The 23577-nt window shown below is 36.9% G+C and overlaps 1 pseudogene; it reads left to right on the forward strand.

Annotated features, from left to right (window-relative positions):
* Positions 1 to 609: 609 nt before the first annotated feature.
* Positions 610 to 14845, forward strand: LOC132366276 (spindle and kinetochore-associated protein 1-like; annotated as a pseudogene).
* The last annotated feature ends 8732 nt before the right edge of the window (positions 14846 to 23577 follow it).

A 23577-nucleotide genomic window follows, 5' to 3' on the forward strand; every position in this document is an offset into this window, starting at 1 on the left:
CCAAAAAAAGCACATTTTCTTCTATATACTCTTAGAGGATATTCTAGAATATTCTCCAAAGCCATAGAAGGACTTAAATATTTTATTCATTAAATGCACATTGGGATTCACAAGTAAAAGAAATGTCATTGCTCCTGAAGACAACATGTGTAGATAAATACTGACGCCCCATCCCAGAAAGGTATAAGATCCATTATCAATTAATTATTAAGGACCTACCTACCATGTGCTCACCCATCATAAACACTGAGTGTGATATAAAGACAAGACAAGGCCCTGTTATCTTTCAGGGAAAGGGAGAAATAAAGAAGGCTTTAATAAGGAGATTGTATATGAATTGCAGAATGGGTGAAACAGGGAGCATAGAATTAATTTAAATATAACTGTTTATTTTGAAAAAGAGGTGGAAACGCGCGCGACCCCTGAGCAGCCTGCCTGGGGCGCTGATGTGCGCTTGCTCTGCACCGAGTCCCAGGGGCAGTTTGAATTTCGCTCCCTGAGTCGGGTCTCCGGATCCTGGGCTTGCGGTGCAGATTGGAGGGGTCTCGGCGCCTCGCGACACCACTGAGTGGGCCCTTTGCTCCCGGACCCGCACTAGAGGCTTAAAGGATGGCCTCCTCACTTCTGGTACAATTATGCTCTCATATTAATGAAAAGATTGGAAATATTAAAAAAAAAACTCTGTCATTGAGAAATTGTGGACTGTATTAAAATAGGAGATAAGATCATTGTAGTAAATGAACTTCTAAATAAATTGTAATTGGAAATTCAGTATCAAGAACAAACCAACAATTCACTCAAGGAACTCTTTGAACCTCTTGGAGAAGATCGTAAAGATGTGGAATATCTCAAAGAAAACATTCCTTCCTGTTTGCCTCAAGTAACCCAGAACTTTGTTAATGGATCAGATCTTTACCCTGAACAACTAAAGATGAGGAAACTGCACCCACAAAGAAGCCTCCCAAAGAGCAAAGAAGTATTAAAGAAATGTCATTTATAACTTCTGATGAGTTTAATGGCATTCTTGTGTACATGAAATCCCACCTAACCTATTGTCAAATTAATGATGTTATTAAAGAAATCAACAAGGCAGGGACTTCCCTAGTGGCGCAGCGGTTAGAATCTGCCTGCCGATGCAGGGGCCACGGGTTTGATCCCTGGTTCGGGAAGATCCCACATGCCATGGAGCAACTAAGCCCGTGTGCCACAACTACTGACCCTGTGCTCTAGAGCCTGCGTACCACAACTACTGAAGCCCACGTGCCTAGAGCCCGTGCTCTGCAACAAGAGAAGGCACTGTAATGAGAAGCCCGTGCACTGCAACAAAGGGTAGCCCCTGCTCACCACAACTAGAGAAAGCCCATGCACAGCAACGAAGACCCAACGATGAAGACCCAACGGAGACAAAAATAAATAAACAAATAAATTTTTTTAAAAAAGAAAAGAAAAGAAATCAACGAGGCAGTAGTTAGTAAATATAAGATCCTACATCAACCAAAAAAGTCTATGAGTTCTGTGGCCAGAAGTCTCTATCACAGATTTATTGATGAAGAAATGAAGGAAACCAAACACCATTATTTTGTAGTGGAAGCTGACATAAAGGAGTTGATGGCTTTGAAAGTTGAAAAGAGGTTTCACGTAACACTGAATATTTTACAACACTGCCGTAGGCTATCAGAGGTCCGAGGGGGAGGACTTACCCGATATGTTATAACATATGGCCCTTTTGAGCATCTGAACCAGCCAACAGTAGAGATAGAGGCGATTCCTATAGTTTCCTTATATGTAATTTCTTTATATATAATTTCTTTAGCTTTTTCATTTTCTTTTTTGTTTGTTTCTTGTAAAAATAAAACTTAAATAATGTATATTTTAAAATCCACTTTCTTACAGTAAATATTTAATCACCTACCATGTAAGCCTCTGTTCTAGGCATACAATGGAACTAAAAAGTGTTCATATTTAGTTTTGGTGTTTAGTGACAGTGCTGCCAACCCCCGGAAGACAGGTGCAGATGTGACAATAAAAGTCAAAGTTCAAGAAGATGAGATCAAGGACATCCAGGCTCTTTAGAAGTAAAGGTCATTAGTGTCTAAATTCCACCAATGATATTTCAGTCTATAGGAAAAAGTTGGATCTGGAGGCAGCCCATCCACGTGGTTATTCTGCTTTCCCATATGTGGTTAAGGAACAGCTTACCTGAAATACATTCAGTGTAAATCAATCTGTAAACATCGACCTGTAATGAAATCGTAATAAAAGTATATTGAGATGAAAAAGATGATAAAATAAGATGTGTAAGCAGATTGATAGTGGTCATGGAAAACAAGTGGTTGGATTCTAAGAATTTAATGGAGTTTCTCTTCCGCACTTAGGGAGACTGTTAGTCTATCTGTGTCTCAGTGAGCATTCTCTGGAGAAACAGAACAGTAGGCTATCCATCTAACTATATCTATCTTTATATCTATCTGCCTATCTATCATCTATCTATCTGTCTATCTATCTATCATCTGTCTATCATCTATCTATCTATCATCTATCTATCATCTATCAATCTATCATCTATCTATCTATCATCTATCAATCTATCATCTATCTGCAGAGATTTATTATGAGAAATTGGCTGATGTGATTCTGGAGGCTGAGAGGCCCCCAGATCTGCCATCTGCAAGCTGGAGGCCCAGGAAAGCCGGTGGTGTGATTCAATCTGAGCGTGAGGGCGTGGAAACAGGGGACCCAGGCCAGATCAGATGAGATGTTTCAGCTCAGCAGTGAGGCAGGAAGAAAAAGAGCAAATCCTCCTGCCTTCCTCCACCTTTCGTTCTGTTCGGGTCTTGGACGGATGGGAGGATGCCCACACACACAGGGGAGGTCAGTCTGTTTCACTGAGTCCACTGATTCCAATGCTCATCTCATCTCGAAACAGACTCAAGGACACGCCCAGAAACAATGTTTAATCCGGGCGCCCACGGCCAGTCAAGTCGACACATAAAGTTAACCGTCACAATCTATGTCCATGCCGTCTGCTTGGCAGGCTGATCCTCGCAGCAGAGAAAAAACTGTCTCACCAGGCCCAGCTGCCCGGTTAACACTGTCACTGTGATGATCACAGAATACATTATGGGCACTGCTCACTTATTGTTATCCTTTCTTTCTCCCTAATTTAAATGCAGGTATATTTAATTTTTCATGTCTCAGTTTAATTAAAAATAGTGGCATTATCCTTTACTTTTTTAAAGTCTTGCTTGTTTTTTCTCTATGAATCATTTTTCCGTATGTTCTCTATCAAAAACATTTTCTCTGTTTAAGATTTCTTTTCCTGAAACTCGTATTGAACAACTGTGTTGGTAAGTTTAATTCTTGCGGAATGGATACTGAGTCTCTGTTTCGATTATTAGCATGTAATCAATACAGTTGGTAAAATCGTATTCCTCAAAGACTAATAAAGATATTAATTTTCAAACAATAAATAAATAAATATAATCGTTTATTTTGTTTTACTGTATTTATATGGAAAGGATTTTTTGTAAAGAATAAAATAAAAGGTTAAGCTAATGGCAGGGCTGCCTTCTCTACCTACTCATGAAGACTCAAATCATATTTCTTATTCCTAATTTCCATAAGCAAAGATTGGTTATAAAATTATCTGTGCTATAAATCTTTTCTGTAATATATAGGCACTTATGTTTACATGTAAATACACCTATATATAAATTACATGTCATTGAATATATGTGAATAAATAAAAGAGTTATACTGATATTAATATATATCTAAAATATAGAGGTATATTAGAAAAGTCTGAATGTATATATAAAAAACTTCAACCGTGGTTATTCCTAGATGATAGATATAATTTTATTTGATTATGGGTCTTCCTACTTTATAGTTTTGTTTTTATTTTCCAGTGACCATGCATTATGTTCATAATCATGAAAAATAACAAGTTCATAAAAATACTCATTTCTAAAATTTTTAATTTATAGTGAAATAATCATAGTCTACCATGAAATTTACAGTAGTTTCTTTAAAACAATAAAAGCAGACGGATAGTAGTTAAAGTTAAAACAAAATATTTTTAACACAAGTCTCTGATTCTTTCAAGATCTGAATATACAAACTTGAGCTAACTGTAATAATTTTGAAAACCCTGTTATTTAGAAGAAAAGATGATTACATATATGATATGAATTCAATAATAACATTATTATTTGCAATAAAATTGCAATTTGAAAAAAAACACATGAATTACCTACTTAAGGTTTTGCCTACATGTCTGTGAATACTAAAAATAAAAGGAAAATAGAGGAGAAAAAGTATTTTGCTTCATTCATATTCAACTACTATTTTATGTGTAACTCTTCAATGATTAAAGAAATGGGTTTTGACCAGAATAGTTATAAGGGATCATCCCACAGCAGGAAGTTAGTCAGCCCCTGTGATTCATTCTGCCCACTTTAGAGAAACAGTTAAGCAGTAACTTTCCTGTCCATATTATTAATTTAATATGACAAACCTAATGCAGGGGCAACATTCGTGGACATGCAATGACTACCCAAAAGTTTATGATACAAATTTTTATGAACTGCATGTAAGTTATTTTTAAGAGTTTGAAAATAGTGTCAACATTTGGAAAGTGTTCTCATCTTATTAATAAACACATTGCTTGTTCTCACAAGCAGGGCTAAATAACAAGGCATGTTAACAAAAGACTTCATCAATTTAAAACTCTAAATATTTTTGGTTGTTTTCTTGGTGTGTGTGTGTGAGTGTGAGTGAGTTTGGAGACATATTAATAGAACAGTTAGTCATTTTACTGAAAAATTAATTTAGAAACAAAACCTTATCCTTCATAAAAAGTGTGTGCATATATAATAATAATGGTGAAAGGTAAATACATTTAAATAAAACTTGCACACATGCACACTAGCTCTCTACAAACTGTTAGTTGCACTTTAAATTACATATAAAAATGTAGTTGTAACTCCAAAAGCTATTCTAAGTCGCAGCAGAGATTTTTGTGTCTCACAAATCAGAACCTTTTTTTATCCCTCATACATTTTTATTACTTTATTAGGCATGTAACAGGGTGAAAGAGTATACAAGCTGTTAAGCCCTGTTAACAAGCCATGGTACACTTGTATTTCAGCTCCATGAGGCTTCTGTAGTTTTGGCTTTTTTCAAGCCTTCTGATATTCCGTGCATCACAGACCATATTTGATTAAGAAAAGCATGTTCCTGAAACATCTGTCTGTTTAGTTACATTCAAACTGCCCCTTATGGATACAACATTTTCTTGGACTCTTTCTATTCCTGATGGGTGCCAAAGGGGAAAAAAAATATACTCGCAAGGTCACCAGAATTCATTAAATACAGCTGACAATGTTATGGTACAGGGAGAAACGAATCTTCCCAAGTTTGTATACAATATTATATTCACAAAATATTAGTTTACTCTTAAAGGAATCAAGAGAAATACCAAGGGAACGAAGCTATAAATGGTGACAGATGCTTCTCAGCTCGTGTGGCCCTCTGCATCACATGGGTGCCAGAATGTCAATCAGGTAATCCATCCCTCAGGGCACTGAGCAGAAGTCAAATCACGTGGCCAGGCCAAGCAGGATGGATTTAATTAGGAAGACTGCAGCAGAATATTCACATCATCACCTAACATTTCATTTTGCCCAGTTAAGCACTAGTTATTTTCAGAGCTCACTCTGAAGAGTGAGGAAGTTTCCAAAAGATTACCAGAGCTTGTCTCATTAATTCAACCCCAAAGGAGGGCTGGGACTATGTGTCTGGTCACTAGTGTTGACACTAATCAGGGCTAAAGTAGGCAGAGGTAGCACTGGCTGAAAGAAAAATCCCCAAACATTCAGGCTTCTTGAAAAGTGTAATGGTACTTTACATACAGCTTTATGGGACTAGCAGATAGTCTTTGAGTACAAGCATGACCCAACTTTTTTTTTTTATTAAATGTCAACTGCTCAGTGATATTTACCATGGAAACCCTATTTAAAATTATAATTCTGACGACCTGTACCCTGATTTTTCCTATTGATTTATTACCTCATACTATATTACTTAAACATTACATTAATTTTTTTATTGTCTATCTTTTCTCCACTAGAATTGCGAATTTTTTTGGTTTCATTTACTAATATATCTTAAGTGTTTAAAATAATACCTGACTCATAGAAGAGGATCAATAAAGAGCCGTTAAAAGAATGAAGCTTTTGAATTTTGAAGAATTTCCTTTGGACTTTCCCCTTTAGAAAGGGCTCTGCAGTGAAAAAAAATTCAGGAGATTTATCAAGTCCAAACGATGCTTTCCCCAGCCAAGTATACTAAGCTCTGTGCTCTCATTACACAAGGAAACCCAAAGGTCAATGGCGCATCACCTGGACACTCAGGACAATCATAGCTGGAAGGAACAGGTCTCCTGGGAAAAAAGCAAGCATGGGAGAGCAAAAAACAAGCTTCACCACCTCGTAACTGTACATATTTAGGCATATTTCTTAACATGTTTTAGCCTCAATTTTCTCAAAATAAGGGTACTACCTACTTGGCAGATTTACTGTGAGAATGAAATGAGGTTACATGTGTAAAGCATTTATTGAAGTGCTTGGCACATTCAGAAAATGACCATTCCCTTGCCCTCAAACTCAAGTCCACAAAAATTGAATTCCTAGCCTTTTCTACCACAATTGAGTCCTTGCTTAGAATCTCAACACGCAAGACTGAAACCTTGACTTTTTACCTGGGTGTCAGTACCCATCCCCTACGTCCCTGCTACAGACCACACACTACCCTGAGCCTCTTCCCATTACCGACTGCAGGGCTCTCCATTAACTTGCTTGCTGGCCCTCTGCTCAGGTGGTCACACTGCACATTTCCTGAACAACTCAAAGAATCTCAGCCTCAGCTCTTGGGTCACCTGTCCTTCCCTCTAAAGGCTCATCCCTCAAGACACCAACCCTTAGCACTGCTCCATGTTTCCACACAAGATACCTGTTTAAAGACAGAATGACACCTCACTTTCTTTCAGCCCTCCAGGTCACCCGGCCTTCCTCATCCCAGCCCATTTTGCTACCTCAGGAACCCAGGGTCTAAAAGGACCTTCACTTCAACAAAATGCTCAGTGTATTTTGAAGGAAAATAATTATTTTTGATTTAAGAAGTACATAGACAATAGCTCCTGAGATTGGCGTCTAAAAATTTAAATTTAGGAGGAAAGCAGAGCCAACAATCACATGGAGTTGTTATAGTGAAACTGCGGATGGGGGATCATGGTCATGGGCCTAGACTAGTTGCATTTCCAAAGTGTTTCTCAAAACCATCTATCTCACTTGACATTGCTTCATCCACAGCCTCAGTGTAGGTTCTAATCATCTCTTGCCTGGACTACACTCATTGATTCATAATTGGGCTCACTGTAATCAGTCTTGTCAGCCTCTAATCCATTCTTCACAGAGGCACCAGTACCTAAAATGATCACCTGACCTTCTGACTGGTTAGAAACCTTAATGACACCACAGTGCAAAGTAAAGCGTGTAAACCAATGATCATCAAAATGTTATTCCACCAATTGTTTAATAATTCATGATTAGGAAAGCACAGAAATTGAGAGTAAGCAGTTAAGAGGCTTTTATAGCAATTTAACATTGCTTAATACCCAAGCATGTGGCTTTATATTTTATAAACGTATCAGTCTACATCATTTTGGAAATTTTAAAATAATAAAAAATAAAACTGATAACTCATTATAGATAGTTGAGAAACCCTAGTCTAATCTTCTTTACAAGACATACAAAATCAATACCGACCACCCATCAGTCTCTCCAGCTGTGTCTTCTGATTTCAAACTAAGACTTTTATCCAGCAATTTCAATCCACTTATAGTTCACTACACCCATCCGTTACAGAAAACTGTAGCAAGAGGCTGTATGGCAGAGTGGTTAAAATATGGATACTGGAGCCAAACGGTATAGGTCTTAATCTTAGCTCTGTCACTTACTGGCTATGCGGCCTTGGAAAATTTACTTCAACATTCAGTGCCATAGTTTTTTCACACATTGAATTAAAATAGTAACAGCTGCCTCATATGTTCGTTGGGAAGATGAAACAATTTAAAGCATCACTTAAAATAGTGCCTGATTCAATAAATGTTGGGTTTCTTTTTTTTTCTATTATTTTAGCCTCCATTCCTTCCTGGCATGTTCCCTCTGCCTTCCTCTAACTTTGTATCTGGTTAATTTCTAACCAACTTTAAAGACAAATCAGACTTCATCTTCTCCATGAGGTCTTCCTTGGTTTTGGTTTTCCTAGGCTGATTTGTGTGCTTGTTTTGTGCTGCCCTATCACCCTAAACCAACACCTCCATCATGGCATTTACCACATGGTGTAATAACTGTCTCCTTTGTCTCTGTTTCCTCTACCATAATGAGAACGTAACACAAATGAAATGCTGAATCCATATTAACAGACCCCATAAATGTACATATTTAACTGATTCCGCTTTGATCCTTAGATGGATCCATGTTCACACTGTCTTACCATTTCAGTCAAGCATGGCTCCCCAAAAAAAAACCTGGATGGGAAGAGGTACCTCTGGTGCTCAAGTAAGATAACTTGGCCTCAGAGCTTCTTGTTTTGACCTCCCTGCACTTAGCATTGGCCTTGGGAGTTGAGGCAGAATACATACAAATCCCAAAGAACCTTGCCCAAGTATTGGCTTCATACAACTTGGCCCACGCCGTGAAAATAGGCCTCTTCTCTCATCTGATTCTTCTATGGTATTATTAATATAAATGGTGAAGAGAATGAGATTTACAATTTTCTTCATAATTAATCCATTTTTACTTCTTATTATGCTTCTGACCATAAGCACAATTATTTGGGGAAGCAAAGAAAAGCTCTAGATTTTAAACTAAATTTTTAAAAAATGAGTCATCCATTAACAATGGTTATATCACTCTAATTAATTAGATTCAAAGGTGACAATGTTTTCAAAGACTTCTATTCTCATTATAAAATAGCTAAAAACCCCAATTATCAATGACCATATAAAAAAAAAACTGACATTCAAACACCATTAATAACCATAATGAAATCTCAAATGATCATGCTACTGCAAGCCTCTTCATAATCTTTATTGAATAGAACCTAGAAGAAAAGCAAAGATTAGTCTGGATACAGATTTCTCAGAAATAGCTAAATACCATGCAAATTACAGTATATGAACAGTTGCAAGGTTATAAAGAAATTAGGCCTCTTGAGGAAAAAAATAAACAAATGGAAAATACAATCAGCTCAAGCGATAGAGTACTTTTAATTATCCAGGATAAAGAAGAAGGAAGGGTAACAGGAGCAACTTAAAACTGCAATCTAAAATATTTTAGCAAATTATTTCAAGCTTTCTTATACCACTAACTTACTTTTAAAAGGCATGAACAAATAATAGTGCATTTGAGTTTAAGCTCTTTCCTGTGGTCTTATTCAGTGTTTGATTAGGTGACAAGAGCTAGAAGACAATAGAATGTGTGGGAAGAAAGGATGAAGAAAGCCCAAGTCTGGCAGAGCCACACTCTGAATCCTGAGACTGAAAGGCATTTTCCTACCTACACACTCACAGGCTCAGGGTCACATATACAACATTCTGTAGCAAAGTTTAGAGGAAAGAAAAGTACAAGAATTTTGAAAATCACATCTAAAAGATCCTTAATACTATGCACAATTTTAGAAAACAGGCTTTTTTCATTGCTGCTTAATTTGAGCAATTTCCATAAAATATTAAATGATGTCCATTTAAAGATGCAAACAGCAAAAACACAGGTAAAATAATTCTAACTTCTCACTCTGTAACATAATGGTGATGAAGAAGTGAAAACGGTCAAAAGAAAGGCATCTGAATAATAGGAGAATCTTACAGATGGTTCTTATGTCAGAAATTATTCTTCCCTATCTATATCTAGGGGTATTTATTAAACTCCTTCCAGGGCAGCAACACTAAAACAGTGTTTTGCATGAGACACTCTTGCAGTCGACTGATGCAAATGTTAATCTGTGCTTCAGGATAATCACACCTCCAGGGTTTTAGCATTATGTGGATCTGTGCAGATGCAAATCATATATCATTTAGAGAAATAATAATGTGGTAGTTGGAAGTTGATGAAATCAAAGGGAAAAAATGTGTACTTTAAAAAATAAATGCAGAAAATTTTCAGGTGAAGAGACCAGGCATTTTACAAAATTAGTTCAGCAACCCTAATAGCAGTAAGAAAGGATAAAATACCAACACAAATTATTGGTGTGGAAAAAGCCGTCATTAATGAGATAAATGAGATCCAACATGGGGAAAGAAGAAATCACCAACCAAAACAAGAATGGAAAGACACTTCAGGTCATTCCTGAATTTGGGTCATCCCAAAACCTGGGTAAGGAGGGCATGGAAATGATAAGGACATTGCCAGCCCATTCTCTTCTCAATTAACAAAACACCATGGTAACCCCCTAATTCAATACATCTAATGTATGATTTTTAACAGTTGTATGACAGACCATAAAAAAAAAAGTACCACATTTATTCAAGCCTTCAGTTACTGATAAACATTGAGAGTTTCTCTTTTTCTTTTTTGCTGCTACACTCAATGAGACATTTATAAATCTTGGGCACATACACTAAGTCCTTTTACTTTTATTTGTATAAGTCTGATTACCCAAAATAGTTCACATGCTATGTGGGATCTTACTGCTCTTTTTTTTTTTTTCATCCTAAATGTATGTATGGAACGGAGGGAATCAAAAGAATTGAATTAGTAATGACTTGATTGTTGTAGGAAAGTTCAGCAATTTCATGAAACAGACCTGCAGAAAAGCATTAAATTCAGCAAGTTCTGTTTACTAGTGGGTCTCTCCTTCTTAACTGGTGAGTGTGTTATCACAAAAAGGAAAGAAATATTCCTCAGATCAAGGTTGAAAGGTAATAGCTTTAACCTGACCCGTTTAGGATGCCACACAAGAATTTTCATAAACTGGCTTCTTTCTAACTCTACTCCCATTTTTCTTCTCTTCCCCAGACTTGTTCTATGTACCAATCATAGGAACCCACTATAGTTCAACAGATACCATACTTTTTTCACAAATCCACTTAGCCAGCAAAGAAACCATTTCCTCTTCCTGGAACATCAGGTCACTCCACCCCCCTCTTTATTTCCACCTGGCCAACTCTTCCTTGGGCCTTTAAAACAAGGTTCAGGCGTAAAATCATTCTATTACCAATTACAACTTCAGATCACTCAGTTAGGATCCTGCACCCAATTTCCAAAGGAGGAAGGGGGAGGTTACCACACCAAGCAATTTTCTGACACCAGCTGGGTGTCCTACAATTTAACTCATTTCTGGTACTATTTACCCAGTGATAGCATCAGATGCACAGGTTAAGGGCTCAGTCCTACAAGACTGGGACCCTCCTGCCCACACACTTCAGATGCCAATCACAAATTCAGGTTGTGAGCTGTGATTCTGACTAACAAGCTGTAGATTGGAGGTTCCCACAACCTCCTCCTTGGGTTCTATTAATTTGCTAGAGCAGCTCACAGAACTCAGAGAAACATTTTACTTACCAGATTACTAGTTTATTATACAAGGACGTAACTCAGGAACAACCAGATGGAAAACTTGCATAGAGCAAGATACATGGGAAAGGACTTGGAACTCCCATGCCTTCTCTGAGCGGGCCTCTCTTCCCAAATCCCCACATGTTCCCCAACCCAGAAACTCTCAGAAACACATCCTTTTGGGGTTTTATGGAGGCATGACTGACTAAATCATTGGCCACTGGATACTGAACTCAATCTCCACTCCATCTCCCCTCTCCAGAGGTTAGGAGGTGGGACTGAAAGTTTCAACCTTAAATCACCTGGTTGGTTCCCCTGGCAACTAGCTCCCATCCTTAGGTGCTTTCCAAAACACACCTCATTAACATAACAAAACACCTTTCTTGATCTCATCTCAGGAAATTTGTTTTAGGAGCTCTGTGCCAGAAACAGGATGAAAACTAAATATACCTTTCTTCTTAAAAATCATAATATCATGATATCATTCTTTTTAGAAGTCCACTGGAACACAGATGCGATAAAGGTCTCCTCCTGGATAGCCATACCTAAGTAAAGTTCTATCTTCCAGACAGAACAGTATTGCACTATATTATAATGCCTTGTCTGTCTCCCTCACGGGATTGTGACTCTTGGAAGACAGGGTTATGTGAATTGTCTCCGATAACATAGTACTTAATATGATGTAGGCTTTCAGAAGTGTTTTTTGATTTAATTGGAAAGGAGAGTAATAAAGAAAGAGGGCCAAGAAAAGTTAACTATTTAAACACCTACATTTAGAGGACATGTACAGAAAAAAAAAAGCCTCAGTTGACCGAAAAAGAGTCCTTAAAGAAGTAAGTAGAGAAGTAGGAAAGAATACAGCTGTGGGATATTAGAGTTTGAAAGTGGAGAAGTAAACATTGTCAAGTGCTACAGAAAAAAGGATTAAAGAAACAAAGAAAATCAAGAAAATAGGGAAATACTAAAGAAGGTCCGAAGTGGGGACACTGAGCATATTTAATAGCCTTAGTTTATTGTGAAGGGCAAAGGCAATAGGTGTTTGCAGCTCTGGTATCTTGGGACAGGAGAGCCAATTAAAAGAGTTTTAAAGAGGACACTAAGGGGTAAGGATGAGGCAATTTATCTTAAGAAGGAGATAAGAAATGAAAATAGAGGCTGATAAACAACTAGATGGGATGCAATGGAGATGCAAGCTGGTAATGCAAAGGGAAGTCTGGACAGGATTTCTGCATGCCCTCCTTTTCCTCACCCTCCACACCACCTCCTATCCCCCCACCTCCCTACCCGATTTACCCTTGGATCGTAGGTATTCTAACAAGATTGTGCTTCAGTCTGTCTGGCAGTGTTCCTGGACATATTCCTTATAAATGGAGACTTCTATCCCAACAAAAGTTTATTCATCATCATTACTATTCACTAAGCCCAGATTCATTTGTTATAAAAAACAAAAATAAAATAAAAATTACTATTAATACAGTACAGTACTGCAGCTACACCGGGTATGTTATGTTTAGGAAAACAGGAATATTTATGAAGAGCTAACTGAAAGAAAAATTTATGTAAAACACTTCACTTATTTATTCATAAGTCAAAAATATATACATGGTTACATAAAATATTTTACAGAGGAAATGAGATCATTTTCTTTAATGTGACAACATTATAATCTCCCTGCAGGTGATAAGAAGTGGAAAAACCACAACATCAAGGGAAGTCCTCATAGGAAATGATCCCTGATCAGGAAAATTGGTTCTGCTAGACAAACATATAAAATTACTCTAATTATGAAGTCTCATACTTTGTAGACAAGAATGTCTTATTTAGAAATGCAGCTACATAAAAATTGGAGTACTACTATGTATGATATAGAAAACCGCATTGATATATTTTCCTTCACTGCAAACTCTAAAAACCAGAGCTTTCATGCTAAAGACTAGTATATTGTTATTAAAATAATAACAGTTTTTACCCTCCTTTTGGAAAGAGCATAAGTCAGAGACCATCATTTAGTTTCTAATAAACACTACCACCTATGATTGAGATCTAAAGGTGAAAGCTTTTATATACCATCTCCAGGCTCTTGAGCATTCTGGGCTCCCTTCATTTTCTGTAGAACAATTTGTTCTTCCTAAGTACAGCATAGTTTGGTATGACTTGGTCATTTGACATCTATGGTAAGAAATATTAAAGTATCATTATGTTTTACACTTAGTGTCAATCAGAAAAGCTTACTATAAATACAAATTAACTGGATCTTTGTATTCAATGTCTTAATAGTCCAACAATGGAAAAAAAGAACTGGTGGGTAAAAACTAAAAAACATTACAATTTCTCTGAAGTTATCAAACCACACAAACACATTGCTAAGCAATACAGATTCAAAACTGTTTTGAGATTAGTTTAGATTTGTCTTATGCCTCTGTAATTTTCCCAATTTGCAAATAAAGAAAGAATTAAGAAATCGCATTTTAAGACAATCATCAATTTTTTTCTGTGACACACTAGGTATTTTAAAAATTGACTGGGAATCTAATTGCTTCATTATTCCCTAAAGCATATTTTTCGGTTATAGTATCATTCTTTCGGTAGTTTCTGGTTATTTGTTTTTTAATAAACTTTAATTTTGGAGCAGTTTTAGGTTTGAAGTGAAACTGAGCAGAATTTTGTGAGATCAATGTGACCCGGATCTATTTCTAGCTGGGGAGAGTTTTAAAATTGTGCTTTCCTGAAAGGAAATGAAAAAAAAGAAAGACCCATTTTGCCTTTTTTCTTATCCCCAGGTTTAGATCTTGCTTGAAATGGTCAATTTTCTTACTGCCAACACATTATATATGAGACAATTTCCTGGAATCAAAGAAACCAGAGAACCTTAGAGAGAATTATCATGAAGCTTCCCTCTACGGTTTATCTTGCAGAGCTCAGGCAACAACGCATATAGAGCAGTAACTCTCTTGCCTTAGAGAACTAGGCTGCTATTGAAGAGTAGCAATGCCACATCCTCTCAGAGTTTTACTGAAATGACTTGTATCATAGAGCCGCCGGAAATAAAAATATGCGGACATCTCCCTATTCCTGGCCTTTTACTTAATTTAAAGGTTGTCGGAGAAAGGGGAAACAGCCAGCGAGACAAAAATGGAATGAAAAAGAAGTTTGAGGAAACATACAGACTTGGACCATGGACATCGAGGACAAAAGAAGTTTTGGTGAAGAAAAGGAGGTTTGGTTGAGATAGGTTAAAATCAACTAAAAGTAAGCTGAAAGAGATTAGCTTTGTCGTTGATAACTTTTGTATGAAACAGTGAAAAAAGAAATGAGAAAGTAAGGTGAAAAGTAAAGGAAATAGATTGCCTATAAATGTGGAGCACTGAATGTGCTTCTCCCTGCTTCCTCTAAAGAAATCTTTAAATGAATTAGCTCAAAGACAAAGACAAAGACAAGAGAAAGCGGATGGTTGAGGGGTAACTGATGTAATGCAGAGAAAGCTGAGACATAAGTGCCCATCGAGGAGGAGACCAGATGAAGCAAGCTGTCCGGGCTGCAGAAAGCCTCCTGAAAGGCTCAGGGTTTGAGCCACAGAAACGGCAGGGGATGAAAAAAGGACTCAGTTCGAAGTCTACATAGAAGTTAGGTTACCCAACTCCCTTCTCTCATCCCCCACAGACAACTAATACCACTCCCCAACCAGGCAAGAGATGAGTGGTTTATTCCTCAAGCAAAAATAAAGCAGAAAGTTCCAAGTCTCAGAAACACTAAGAAATACATATTAAAGCCACAACGTGTTTTTCAGGACACATCAATTAGAATGAGTAAAAAGGATTGATGATAGCAAGTGTTGTTGAGGAACCCAGAACTCTCATACATTGTGGGAGCATTTAGTGTTACAACTTTGAGAAACATTTTAATTGTTCCTATAAATTTAAATGTATGGTATCTTGTTATGCTCCAGCAATTCTACTCCTATTTCCCCCAAAGAAATAAAAATACACATCCACAGAAACACTTGTGTAAGAATATTTATAGGAGTTTTGTTCATAATAGCCCAACTTGGAAACAACCCAAATATACAACAACAATTCAATGGATAAACAAATTATGATATAACAATATAATGGAAGAGTAGTAATAAAAGGGGGCATGCTAACTACACACACAACGGTATGGATGAACCTCAAAAATATTATACTAAGAAAAAGACACAAAACAGTATATGCTACGTGATTCCATTTACGTGAAAATTTTAAAAAGGCAGGACTACTCTAGACACAGAAGCAGATATTTGGTATTGTCTCTGGCAAAAGTTGAGATGAGAATTGACTGCAGATGGGCATGAGCGACTTTTTGTGGTAATGTAAATCTTGAATATGGTGGTGGTTACACCATATATGCCTATAGGCATCAGTGTTTATCATAAAAACTAAGCTGTGCTTAAAATGAGTGCATTTTATTATGCATAAATTATACTTCCCTAATGTGAATTTTTAAAAACAGGTCAGGCTGTTATATATACATATATTATATATATTTATTATATATTTATGTATTACATATATTTCTTTTGTGACAGAGGAGATGTAAATATATTTGAAGACTGAAGGAAAAATACTACTGGGAAACATGTTGGTATGAGCAAAAGGAGGGAAAACTGATGGACTATGGTCCTGGACTTGATGGGAAGATTCAAAACCATAGGTAGAGGGGTTCGCCTTACACTAGTAATCTCTTTAGTCACCATTCAGTTTATGTCAGAATCTGTTCTTAGCACCTATGTACATTATCTCAATTCATTATTATAAGCTTATGATATAGTCATTATGATTCCCATATTACAGGTAATAAACCTGGATTCATAAGATTAACAACTTCCTCAAGGTAACACATCTACTAAGTAGGGTTATTTCAGTTACTTTAAGAATCACATTTTAATAGGAAAAAAAACACATGCTATTTGTTGCATTTCTCCTTCTTTTTCTACCTCCAGTAATGGTTCCCCATGACCGCATTTCTAATCAGCTCTAAATCGTACTCTCCATATAAACAGGATCTGGATTTACAAGTCCAACAACCTAATTATTATTGACAGAGTAAAAGTGGGATCATTTTTCATTAGCAAATTTTGATACTAACAAAGTAAATGTAATTAATGTGCATCCAGGTACTCAAGCCCCAAATTTCAAGCAAAAATGTTTTGTTAACTAGTTTGATTGGAAAGATAATATAGAAAAGGGAAGACACCTAATTAGTAGAAAAACAGAAATCTGGAATTTACAGATAGTGACTGCAAAAGACACGTCTAATGTTACTCTATTAATTTGGGGATGACAAGTTCTGTCCAGTCCCAGCATAGATAAGTAAACAAATGTGAATGCCTAGAGATATAGTTGACTGTAGTTGTGTAATTATTTTCTTTAATTGTGTAATTATTGATTTAGAACCAACGCAAAAAGGAGAAATAGCCTATAGAATGGGTTTGTCCTCAAGACTTAAAACACTTAGAGCCATATATAATAAACACTGGATGCTTCTATACCTTTTAATGGGTGCCTTGTAATAAGACTTTGATACAAGCTAATGGCCCACACTACTTGACTATGAACTTGGTGGATATTTAGACAACTGCAATTTTCCCAGAGGTAGGTAGAAACACTAATGGAGATAATTAGAAAATTATGTCGCTTCTTTATAGTTATACAGGGAGGAGATTGTAAGAGCAAATACAAACTGTAAAAAAAAAAAAAGTGAGAGAGAGGCTTAATTTTTCTTTCTGAAAATAAGAGACTCTCCCCTCCCTCCTTTCCTTAGAGCATTTACTTTAGAAAACTTGTAATTCCTTTTTCTGTTTTTATTTTTTCAAAATATATGTAAATCTCTTTAAAAGCTACATAAGCCTCTTGAGAGCACTAAGACCCAGGAATGAGTTTCTCAAGGGCCTGGGAACCATCTTTGAAATGTAAACATCAAGGGACATAGCACCCCTGCCTCCCAGTTTCTGTGGATGTAGGAGCCTAACTCAGTGGGCACCTTGCTCCAAGCTTGTCATAAAGCTATGAGACATCTATTTTTCCTTTGATTAAAGTCAATTAGCTGACACAGATGGTCACCCCAGTTACCAGGTGAATCTAGGATGAATGACGTGTGACAAATGGTGCTGTCAAGTCCTCTTCCTTGAGGACTAGTTATTGTTTATCTTGAGAGTACATCGTATGCAATAGCATGTATCTGCCTGGCTATGTAAAAGGGTAAAGTCTCTTTCCATCTGTAATCTCTTAGCCAGTTGCCTGTGATGCACATCAAGGTCTAGTTAAATGCTTATTCAATAAAAAAAAACAATTTTTTTAATTAAAAAAGAATTTTTTTTTTTAATTAAAAGCAAAAGTTCCTTTCTTTCTCTTTTACCTTTGTGGAGAGTTTTTCTGGGTTGGGAAGAATTTTCCATTGACAGGGGGGTCATGGCTATTTCTGTTTTCTGCATCTGGATACCAGTTTTAAAATATTTATTTCCGATTTTCCTGAATTTCCAGTCAGCTAGAGCAAGCATTTCTATTTAAATTCATTCTCTTAGAGAGAGGGAGAAAAGATGGAATAGAAATCCAGGGGGAAAACAAGCAAAATGTTGCACATCTTTGCTCCTTTGACAGCAGCCAGATGACACTCAAGCCTGTACCTCGCCTGCCTGGCATTCATCCGACGTGCCTTTTAAAATACTCACCCCCATCATGCTGTTGCTATTTACACCAAATATTTAACAACCATTCACTTCCCCTTAATTTGTTTCTCAAGCATCAATACAATGAAGAAGGAACCTACACAACCCCTTAAAGAACAAAGCTATGTAAAACATTGCTAGTAAGTTACTTGACACCTGAAATCAACTGCTTCTTTGCCCCTAACTCATTTGGTGTGTAGATTGTATCTACTCTGTGTTGATGAATTAGCAGCTTTTATAAGTGAATGAGGAGATAAGAGAAGCTACATAGGCTAACAGGCCGCATACACACACACATGCACACGCACACACACACACACACACAAAGCTAGCAAAGCCAGAATATTTTGTGCAATGAAGAGGTTTTTTTTTTATAATTGAAAATAACAAACTAAATTATCCACATTATTGTAATACAGTATTGGTTATCAGTTTGTCCATCCATTTAACTAAGCAAAAACTATACTTTCCCAATGCGCTGCTTCTGAGATATCTGCCATATTAGCTCAGTTCAATTAAACAGTTGCCATCAGCTGCAGGTTTAGTAAACAGATTTGGTTCTTTCAGTACACAGTGACCATTTATTGATATTACAAAAATTATCAGAGAACCACAGGCATATGCAACTGGGATTAATTGTGAATCTAAATCCTAGCTTTTAATGAAGCCCCAGGAAATGACTCTTGGCTTTGGATTTATACCAGTAGCACCTCACAGTAGGAAACAAGAAATGTGTATAAAACGCAATTATACCTAAATATTAGGAGTTGCCATTCTATCTGCGTAGGAAGATCCTGCCTTACTGAGCTGAGGTCACTAGTCTGTCTGGCAACATAAAATCAGTAACCTCAGGGGAAGTTAGAACCAACTCAACCTGGTGCTTTCTATGGAAAAGAGGCTGAGCTGGAACATCTGATGGCTCTGTGTCAGCTTTTCACTTTACTAAATTACGCATTATTTCTCTCCTCTCACACGCTGAAGGAAATGAAAGACACGTAGAGTTGTCAGACATCTGGGACTTGGCCGTTCATTAGGCAAGAAGTGTTACATCACATCAGTGATTTTGCCTGCCTGAAATGACCTGCAGCCTGCAATCACCAAGGAGGGTACCACCTATCCCTGTCCTACACCATTTAACATGAGGCCAGGTTTCATCGCTTTGACTATTGACTCCTGCACTCAGGAGTGTGTGTGTGTGTGTTTTCATTCCCTATGTTTAAAAGTTCACTTCCAAACAAAATTCACAAGAAAATTGTCCCGTATCTCAGCAAGGGGAAAGTATCCATTAAAAAACACTGTATAAGGCAAAAAATTGTCTTTGGCAGAGAAACAACTCATTGTCCTTTTTGTTCATGATTCACAATCATTTACTTGGATTTCCAGGAACAAATGGGTGAATGCCCTCTACCAGGAAAAAGCAATAAAAGGTGTTGGCAAAGCTACCTGCCATATGGTCATGAAATGGACAAGTATAAATGCCTATGAAAAATATACTTTGTAAAATTAAAATATGGTTTACTAGATATTTCCAATCATGCTTTCTTCTAATATATCTCAAAAAATAAGAACTGAATTTTTATTTATATCCAAACATGAGCAACTCACGTTTAAACTGAATCTTCATTTTCGTACACAAAAAGCTAATGTACTGTTGGGACAGAGAAAACAATTAAGCTAACTTACTGCTTTTTCTCCTTTACTGATTTCCTTCATAGGAGTCATCCCTTGATTCACCATTGGAATGAGTAAGAAACAGGATTTCTAGTGACCTTTTCACATGTTCAAGAACTGCAGACCAAGAATTGAAGATCATTTGGTCAACAAATTTCTATTTTTTTTAAACAGGCTTTATTTTTTAGAGTAGTTTTAGGTTCACAGCAAAATTAAGCAGAAGGTCAGAGATTTCCTGTAAAGCTCTCCCCACACTTGTATAGCCTCCCCCATTATCTACATCTCCCACCAGACTGATATATTTATCACAGTTGATGGACCTATTTTAACACATCTTTATCACCCAGAGTCCATAGTTTTCATTGCCGTTCACTCTTAGTGTTGTACATGCTATGGGTTTGAACAAATTTGCCTTTTGCTATTTTTAAAGAGGGAAGGTTGGTTTGTAATGAAAAAATTACTCCCATGGCCTTCTCAGTGGGACTCCCTCTGACACTTCCCTAACATAGCTCAATCAGCCATTCATTTGGGGACCACAAAACCAGTATGCATAGTACTGTGCAGGATCTTGCCTAGGAGACAAGAATACCAATGACTCTTTTCTCTTGTGTGAAGTTGTATGTGCATTCAGTGCAGCGAAGGAGAATTAGGTCTCATGCAGATTTTTTTCACCCAATATTTATTGAAAATCTATTATGTGCAAAGATGGTCACTCTGTGAGCACCTTTGCACATAATAGTCACCTGTGAATGACTGTGACACAAAGATAAAGAAAACAATTATTATAATATGCTATGATAAGTGTTTTGATAGATGTAAGCCTAGGGATAATAAAGCAGTCCCTTCCTCTCAGAAACCACATGATTTCTAGCCATAGTCTCCACTCTAGACCCTGCTTTGATCCAAACAAGTGCTTGAAATGTAGCAAACTTACTTCTCTTAGGCTCCATAACCTCACTGTAACCTTGAGAATGTGATTTCATAAAAGGTTGTGTCCACCTTTCTGCCCATAAGTCATTGCCTGCATGCAAATGTAGTCACACCGTACTCACCTCACAAATATCGTCAGAAATCTAACACCAAAAATGCCATCTTGATGTTGCATATTTACCTTCATTAAGACTTTCCATTTTGGTTTTCTTTTTCAACCTCAACCCAGGACTAATTCAAGCTGTGATCGCCTAGGTTCTTACATCAGCAACATCTGTCACCAAAAATAAATATTCTGCAATCAAAACTTAACTGGCCTAGCAATTTTCTTGGTGATGCATGAGGCAGAACAGAATTCTGCTTCATCCTCTGCTAAATTGGTTTTACAGCACTAAGTGCAGGAAAGATTTATGTTTTAGTAAATTAAGCAGAGGCAGCCCAGAGAAAACAAAAGACGCAAATACGTGCAAGCCCACAGTATTCTTTAATATTCAGTTTTGCTCCCAAATAATGTAATATATTTTAACAAGTTGAAAAATATAGAGAAGAGACAATGCTTCTAGTTAAAATGAAATTTGAATTTCAGCTATAAACTGTTTTAACAGCTGAACAATGTGATTTGTAGTCTTATTAAATCAAGAAAAACTTAAATACCCTTATTAAACATTGGTAAACAGTAGTAATTATAAAATTCCTAGCATATTTTCCACTCCTTAAATAAATTATACTTACTGCTCCTGTTACAGCATTTCAGTTTACAAAGCAATTTCATACATATTACCTCATTTAATCTTTAAAACATTTTTCAGACAAGAATTATCATTCTTATTAAACAAATGGAGAAACTGTATCCTAGAAGTTAAATCCAATACAACAAACCTAAGAATTGCAGTGAGAGGCTGGATAAAAGTTAATTATTTTTTTCTTCTTATTCTGGACCCTGTATAGTCAATTCTCATTATTCATGGTAATTATGTTCTATAAAGTTGCCATGAACATGGAATTCACAAATACTGAACCACTACTCTTAGGGAAAATATAGGATTAGGTTCCTGTGAGCCTCTAGTAACAATGCTGAGTTTCTGTTTAAAAACACCTTATTTAATATATATACATATGTATGCACATACATGTATGTATATATATACAGTTGATTGAACCCATGACCAACAGCAGTAGGACTCAGGCCTGAATAAAACTTATGTAACACACTGACATTCTCCATAAGGTACATCACAGCCTTCCTGTACTTAGAAACGCTAGAGAGTACTTCAGAACTATTCTTGGGGGCCATTTTAAACAGTGAAATCAACAAAAAGCACAAAAATGCAAAAGAAAAAACAAAACATGGCACTAAACAGACCACAAAAGAACATCTGTTTACAATACTGTTACTGAACCTAACTCAGGTTCACTCACCAGACATGCAACAAAGCCAATCTACTGATAACAAGTTGTGGTGAAGGAAAGTACAGTGTTTATTTGCAGAGGTCAAGCAAGAAGAATAGGCAGGGTTTTAAAAGGCAACATTAGGGGTGAGGATTGCAGGGTGTGTGATCAGCTCAGGGACATTCTTCTGACTGGCTGGCGGTGAGGTAACAGGGTGATGTTTTGGGAATCTTATTATTAATCTTCTGGTTCCAACCAGTCTGGGGTCTATGTGCTTGTGGTCAGCATGTAGTCAACATCCCCCACTGGATGGGGATCTTAGTTTCTGCAGAACAACTCAAAGATATGCATCAGATTGTTATCCTTATCCCTTCAGGAAGAACTAGGAGTCCTGTGATGCTATTGTTCAAGCTATTATTACTTTTCTTACTTGACTGATTTCCTTTGCTCATGCATTTTCCACTTCTCTAATCATTAACTCTTTGAGTCTGCTCTTTGAAACTTGGGGAAGGCCTAGGATACACAAGCTCTTTCTACAAACAAGAAGCAAGGATATGGAGGGGCTGGTACCCGGGAGGGCCCCGCAAGATGCTGCTCAGTTTCAATATGAGAATGAAACAAGGCAGAGTATCTTTTTGTTCAACTTCAGCCAGGAACATGTGCATTTGCTGGGTGACCCAAATTGTTTGCCACTCTCCACATATCCACACCTGTCTTCAAATGATCAAGAAAGTGCTGTGAGTACTGATTTGGGGGTTACAAATATATTTTAGTGAGTAGGCAAATTTGCAAATATAAAAAATCCATGGATTATGAGAATTGATTGTGTATTACCAATTCATGTCTTCTAAAGATGTTTATATATCCATCTTAAACAAGTAACTTAGAAAAGGGGGGGGGGAAGGGGTGAAAATATGTTTAGTTGTGTACACTTTAAATGTTGATAGCAATGTTCCAGTGATGATTTGGAGTGTAGATGAGGGATCAGGACCACCCATGAAGACGCTGTATGTCTTTAACCCTTCTCTTGACATGAGACATGTCATGTGACATGTTTTATACTGAGGGAAACCTGGTGATAAAAGATGTGCAAATGGATGTAGGAAGATGAAAGTGTTTGGATCTGGGTTTACCTAACAGCACTCTGACTAAACTGTTTAGGAACATAGTCTAAAGAAAATGATTATATGTCAGTCTGGGTTCTCCTGAGAAACAGAACCAATAGGAGAGTGAATATACCTATTCCAGGAACTGCAGTCAGCAAGC

Source organism: Balaenoptera ricei, chromosome 5 (genome assembly GCF_028023285.1).
Source record: "Balaenoptera ricei isolate mBalRic1 chromosome 5, mBalRic1.hap2, whole genome shotgun sequence".
Taxonomy (NCBI): Eukaryota; Metazoa; Chordata; class Mammalia; order Artiodactyla; family Balaenopteridae; genus Balaenoptera; species Balaenoptera ricei.